At 47.4% G+C, this 7,227-nt stretch overlaps 1 long non-coding RNA gene across 1 annotated transcript; it reads right to left on the bottom strand.

Moving 5' to 3' along the window:
• Window positions 1-217: 217 nt before the first annotated feature.
• On the bottom strand, window positions 218-3,584 carry LOC109567300 (uncharacterized). The gene is made up of 2 exons (XR_002182001.2): window positions 3,257-3,584; window positions 218-1,081 (listed from the first exon to the last, which is right to left on the bottom strand). It is a non-coding gene; the product is annotated as an uncharacterized lncRNA (long non-coding RNA).
• Window positions 3,585-7,227: the final 3,643 nt, after the last annotated feature.

The following is a 7,227-nucleotide window of genomic DNA, read 5'->3' as shown; positions in this document are numbered from 1 at the left end:
AATTAAGAAAAAAATATAAGGGATTGGTTGAATCAGGAAGATCAAATATAACACAACTGTTTAAAACATGCTTTCAAAGATTATTTGACAATATAGAAAGAAGCCCTTCTTGGACTTCTTTTAAAGTAAATTTTAAAATGGGCTTCAAAACTGATCCCAGTTTTGTACAAATAAAATTATATTATTAGGAAAAAAGACTAAATGATACATGCCAAAATGTTAACAGCAGCTAGTTTTATGTAATGGATTAAGTGAAATTAACATTTCTCTTATATGGTTTGCTGTATTTTTTACAATTAACGTTATTTTTAAAAAAACATTTAAAGGTTACTTGAAAGTGCCTCTGAAGCAACATGCACGTCTTCTCCCGTGCGGCTCCTTTAACTCCAGTTAAGACGCGGAAGAGGCGGGGGTGCCAGACACCGCTGACGTCAGAAGCAGCACGAAATGACACAGCGGACGAGCCAATCCCAAGTTTGCATTCTGGGGGCCCCTATTCGATTGGACACAAGTGCGGGCGGCCTTGCCCAATGGCGGAAGAGGGGCAGGAGCCGGGTGGCCGCGTGGGTTTTAAATCCACGTGGTGGCACAAGGGAAGGGCGGTGGCAGCGACTGAGCCTTAGGGGAGAGAGCGCTCTACCCTGGAGGGTGTGCATGGGTGCCACCCTCCATGCCTCCTGCGACGTGGGCCTGGTGCTCAGCCTCACCGCAGCTGTTTGTATCAGCAGGTACCTTATAGGATCTTGTGAGTATCCAGTGGTATTCGTTCACTGGACTGATGTTTGCTACCATCTACCGTGTTGCCAGGCAGGGCCCATGAGAGACACCCAAAAAATCCACGCTTCTGTGTAATTTCCAGCAAGTGGTTTATCGCTACCTCCATGCTGCTCTTCTCCATAGCTCTTACTCTGTTCCTCTAAGAAGATGTGAGCTTCACGGGACAGTGAGTGATGAGGAGATACCCTGTGCCTTGTGAAGTGTTCGCCCCACGTTCATGTTCAGTCTGTACTTGTGGAATAATTACTTCAAAGACCAGTTTTTGGCACAGTGCTTGCCACGTAGTCGGTTTGACAAATGGTAGCTATTTGCGGAATAAAGAACAATTGATTTTATCATTGATTAAATGACTATTAAATGCGTTCTGGGCACTAGCTATGTATTATTCATTTAATGGTTACAAAATTACATGTCTTATGTCATAAAAAAAGTAGGTTAAGTACTATTATTATTCCCATTCTACAGATATGGAAAACCAAAGCAATGGGAGGCCAGGTATTTTCTAAGATCCTATAGCTAGGTGGTGATAGGGTTAGATTCAAGAGGCCCTGATCTTAACCACTGTGCCATCCCAGTATTTATCCAGTACTTGTCTTTCTTTCCTAAGAAAATTCTCGTAAATCATCCCTGTGCTCCTGGGAATCCAGAGAAAAGGGAGGAAGTAGCAATCAGGTGTGCGTGGCATAGCCAGGTGAGCTGGCATCCTGCCCTGTGCAGAATAGCCCAGCTTTGCTGTGTAGCAGAGGTCAGAGAGGGGTGAACAGAGAGGCTGCCTTTGGGGCATGTCAGGCCCTGTGCTGGGCTGGGCCATGGGTACATTGATGACAGACCCTCATGGGGCTGGTAGTCTAAACCAGCAACCACTAAATGGTGATCTGTGGGCAGCCTGCAGAAGTGCTTTAGGTTTTGCCTGCCTAATGTTTGTTACAATTTTTCTAAAATTTTCTAAATTGCCACGGTGTCCACCCCTCTATATTGTATCACATGTGTCTGCCTTTATTAACATGTCCCTACCAGCATCTGAGTCTCTAGCCCCTTGTTTAACCATGAAGGCAGGCCCCAGATGAGGCCCAGCACCTGAAGACCAGTCTCCCTCGGCTGGCACTCAGGTGGGAATTTCCACCTTGAGCCCTGAAGTTCTGCACCTCCCAAAGCTGAAAGGCCCTCCACTGGCTCCTGAGGTTGTGCAGCCCTCAGCTGGAATTTCTGAAAACTCTGGCAGTGAATGCCAACGCTGGCTTAGTTAACCCTGGATTTGAATCCCAGCTTCACTGCCAACCACTGAGTGTTGCTCAACCATAACAACCTGCTTCTGTTTCCTCTTCTGCAAAATGGGGATAACAATAGTCCCTGATCACAGGGTTATTGTGAAGAGTCAGATGATGCAGGGAAGATGCTTGGCACTCAGTCGGTGTTCATCAAACAGGCTGCTGATCTTTCTTTAGGAGGCACTGGCACTGGCAGGAAGTTCTTCCTTACATCTAGCCGAGTCTCAGTTGCTCTATAACTTCCTTAACTTCATACTCCTGACACCAAATGTGTGCTTCTCTTTCCATGGAACAGCCCTTCAGAAATCAAGGACCCAGATACACATAACAGCTTCCCATTCAAGATGTGTTACATAATTTGTGGAGCCCAGTGCAAACTAAAAATGTAGTGCCCCTGGTTCAAAACTTAGTGAGAGTGTCAAGGGGATGACTGCAGAGTTCAAAAATTCCTTCTAACTGCACTCCTACACACCCCATGGAGTGGGCCCTGCTCCCATGGGTGGTCCCCAGTCCTGTAATGTCCTGCAGATCTGCATGTTGCAATAGGAGGTCTGCCTCCTATTGCAGGACAGAGTAAGAAGAGTTTCCAGCTGCACCCAGGGGAAGGCACCGACAGGCATGGTCTATACTTCCTTGGGAGTTCTGGTTCACAGATCCTACCCAGCTACGTGCTCTACATCTATCTGCTGGCTCTCCACACTTAACTTTTTGTCTGTTATGATAGAACATATATCTAGAGCAAAGTGCACAGATCCAAAGTCTATAGCTGAATGACCTTTTATGTTGTGTACACCTACGTAAACACTTCTTCCCCAGTGGCCCAGTGGTAAAGAATCTGTAGGAGACGGGAGTTCAACCCCTGGTCTGAGATGATCTCCTGGAGGAGGGCACGGCAACCCAGGCATGGCAACCCACTCTATTATTCGTGCCTGGGAAATTCCGTGGACAGAAGAGCTTGGTGGGCTCTAGTCCAAGGGATCGCAAAGAGTTGGACTCGACTTAGAGACTGAGCATGCACATTCATGTAACCACCACCCACCAGTTCAAAAAGTTCCCTTCAGTCCCATCCTGGTTACCACCCACCCCACTCCCTTGCAGGGGTAGCGGTCATTCTACCTTCTTCCTCTGAGGATATGCTTCACTTGTTTTCAGACATCATATAAACAGGATCCTTCAGTACACACTCTTTTGTGTCTGACCTTTTCACTCACCATTAAGTCTGGGAGCCTCATCCTCATTGGTGTAATCGTGGTTTGTTTCTTTTCATTGCTCTGTAGCAGTTGTAACACACCACGGTTCTCATGTTGATTCTCCTGTTCATTTTGGTTGTTTTCAGCTGTTGGCATTACAGGCAGGGCTGCTGTGGGGAACTGGAACCGTCTCCGTGTGCTCACCGCATACATGCACTCATTAACCTGGGGTCATTGCCATGAGTGGGGATGTGGGTCAGAGGTGGGCCTGTGTTTATTGCCAAACAGTCTCCTGAGCTGGTTGTACCAATGTGTACTCCCAGAAGCAGTCACATGAGTCTTGCCGGGATTTCACAGCCACGCCGACACTCCACATTGCCGCTGTTTTAATTGCACTCTCCTAGTGACGTCACGCTTGACTTTTGGAACTGACCTAAGGAAGTTGAGTGCCAGAACTCACAGTTGCTGTTCCTTTCTGACCACTGACATTGAACCCTGGACGTTCACACACCCGTCCCAGAGCTCCCCTCCCCCTTGGGATCACTTGCAGATTTCACAAGCATGAACTTCATCTGAGTGACTGTTGAGACTCTGAACAGGACAGATCTCAGAGCAGGGAAAGCCCCAGCTTCTTCCTGGACACTCGTCTCCCCAGCTGGGTCTTAAGTCCTTGATCTCTCCTAACATGATCTTCATTTCCACATCTTGAACAGGAAGGTATCCGATCTTTTTAAAGTCACACAAACTATTGAAGAACATCTTTGAGGGAGTGGAGGGGTTCAGATCAGATTTTAAATGTACACAGTGATTGTAGGTTGCAGCCAAATGTGTGAATGATTGTGTGTGTGCTCAGTTGCTCAGTTGTGTCCTACTCTTTGCCACCCGCTGGACTGTAGCCCGCCAGGCTCCACAGTCCATGGGATTTCCCAGGCAAGAATACTGGAGCAGGTTGCCATTTCCTCCTCCAGGGGATCTTCCTGACCCAGGCTATGAATGATTAAAATATGCAAAAGAATGCATCTCAGAAACACAACAACAATTACTCCTAACCCTTATAGCACATTCACTGTGGGAGGCCCTGTGCTGGGGGCTTTATACCTGTACCATATCAATGTGAGCTTTCCAACAGCCCAGGGAGGTTGATTTTATTTTTTAATTAATTTTAATTGTTTTAATTAAAAACTTTTTTATTGGAGTATAGCTGCTTTGCAATGTTGTGTTAGCTTCTGCTGTACAGCAAAGTGAATCAATTGTACATAAAATTATATCAACTCTTTTTTTAAGATTCTTTCCCTATATAGGCCATTACAGAGTATTGAGTAGAGTTCCCTGCTGCTGCTAAGTCGCTTCAGTCGTGTCCGACTCTATGCGACCCCATAGACAGCAACCCACCAGGCTCCCCCGTCCCTGGGATTCTCCAGGCAAGAACACTGGAGTGGGTTGTCATTTTTTTCTCCAATGCATGTAAGTGAAAAGTGAAAGTGAAGTCGCTCAGTTGTGTCCGACTCTTAGCGACCCCATGGACTGCAGCCCACCAGGCTCCTCCGTCCATGGGATTTTCCAGGCAAGAGTACTGGAGTGGGGTGCCATTTCCTTCTTTGCCTGTGCTACCTAGTAGGCCCTTATTAGTTACTTATTTTATATATAGTAGTGAGTATATGTTAATCCCAATCCTGGGGAGGTTCATTTTATCACCCCATATTATGGATAAGAACACTGAGGCTTGGAAATTGTAGCTTGCCTGAGGTTCACACAGCTGGTGAAAGATGGATTTGAACCTGAGTCCATCTGTCGCCAAGGCCTCAGCTGTTAACTCTCCTCCTGGACTGCTCCAGAGATGACCTTCCTAAATGCTGGCTGGGTTCTAATAGACCCAGTCAACACGAGACGTTGGGAACTGGTGCTACCTATTGGATGTGTCTTGCTTGATTTACAGACGCTTTAAATTTTTTTAAGTTAGTTACTTATTTAACAATGAGGATATTTCACCTTAACAAACCTGCATTTCTGACTGTTCCTGATAAATCAAAAGATGAGACCATCCTGGGTAAGAGCTGAGCTGGTGCTGTGTCCTAGGGGCGAAGACGCCTAGCTTGCCTCGTGTTCCCCACTCCCCACATTCCCAAGGCCCATCAGGTCTCCTGGTGGAAGATGGCAGTGAGCTCTCTATTCCAAGTGGACCTTTGCTGGCTCCCAGGAATCACTTTTTCTTCCTAGGCCTTTGGGGTAGGGCCCCTCACAGATCTGTGCTAGAATGTGGCTGTGGGGGATTCCAGGATGGTCATCTGATTAAGGGATGCCAGCCATGCACCTTGTTGGAAATCATGTCACTTAACCATCCACTCTTTGCAGATATGAGGAAGTTAAGGATCTCGAGATGGGATAGTTAGTGTGGGTTATCCAGGTAGGCCCAGCATAATCACAGGTGTCACAAGAGGCAGAGGGAGAGGTGACACTCAGAGAGAATGCATGTGACCTCAGAGGTAGAGATTGGAGTGATTCAGAAACAAGCTGCAGCACAGCATGGCAACCAGAAGCTGGAAGGGCAGGAACCCATTTGCCCAAGGCTCTGGAGGGAGCCCAGCCCCCAGGACACTTTGGTTTCATCCCTGTGATACTTACTGATTTCAGACTTCTGGTCCCCAGGGCAGTGAGAGGAAGAATTTCTCTTACTGGAAGCCACCAAATTTGTGATAATTTGTTCGGGCAGCCCCGGGAAATGAATGCGAAAGGTTTGGAATGCTGTTTTTCCAATGCTGGACCACACACCTCTGTATTTCATCAGCCACTGTGGGCAGGAGTGAGGGCATGCAAAAGAGTCCTTGCTTCTGGGGACTGAAAGCAACCGAAATATATTTTCTCATGGCTTTGGAGGCCAGAAGATCAAGATTAGGGCATCAGCAGCAGAGTGCTTCTGGGGCTCAGGGGCCTTTATCCTGGCTTCCAGTGATTGCCGACACCCCTTGGCGTCCTTCGTTTATAGAAGCCACGCCAATCTCTGCTGTCTTCAGGTGGACTTCTCTTCTTTTTTTTTAAAGGATTAAAAAAAATGTTATCTGAGTATTTATTTATTTGCTGGCCAGGGATTGAACCTGTGCCCAAGGCAGTGGATGTGGGGAGCCTTAACCGCTGGCCCACAAGGGAAGTCCCAAAGTGGCCTTATAAGGACACCAGTCATCTGATTTAGGACTCACCCTAACCTGGGTCGGGAAGATCCCCTGGAGAGGGGAATGGCAACCCACTCCAATATTCTTGCCTGGAGAATCCCATGGGCAGAGAGGCCTGGTGGTCTATAGTACATGGGGTCACAAAGAGTCGGACACAACTGAGCTCATAATCTTTCCTAATCTAGTAGGACTTCATCTTAGCTAACAAGATCTGAAAAGACCATGTTTCCAAATTTGGTCACATTCTGAGATTGCAGGTGGACATGAATTTGGGGCCACCATTCAACCTGGTACCACCCCCTTCTCTTAAGAGACTAGCCCTTGGTTTCTGAAATGGAACACAAGTTGCCGTGGCTATGCACTGTCATGCAGGGCTCCCTTTGCTGGAGAAGGTGTTCTTGGATTCCTGGCATGTAGCTCGCTCCGTGGGAAAGCCTCTGAGTTTGTTTTGCAGACCACCTGCACGGCCACAGCAGACACCAGAATCCACTGTTCCTCCCTTCGTTTGTTCATCCATGTCCGGGTCTCTGCTGATTTGGTTCTGAATGGAGCAGATGCAGTCTCTGACCTCATGCAACCCACGGTCCAGCGATCAGAAAGGACTCCTGAGTTCCCCCGACTCTGCTAATGCCTCCGAGAGCAGATGTCAGGGAAACACAAAAACACAAATGCCCATTCTGGACCAGATTTCAAATCTTACACCCTTTCCTCCTCACCCAAAGCCAGACAATGCAATCAGATTCCAAACGCATTGCCTGTGGATGAGAAGATCACCTTTCTCCCACCCCAGGTTGAATCTTGGGGACAGATGAAGCCTCCTGTCTG

This window comes from Bos indicus, chromosome 13 (genome assembly GCF_029378745.1).
Source record: "Bos indicus isolate NIAB-ARS_2022 breed Sahiwal x Tharparkar chromosome 13, NIAB-ARS_B.indTharparkar_mat_pri_1.0, whole genome shotgun sequence".
NCBI classification, from domain to species: Eukaryota; Metazoa; Chordata; class Mammalia; order Artiodactyla; family Bovidae; genus Bos; species Bos indicus.
This window is presented reverse-complemented; position numbering and strand designations above follow the sequence as displayed.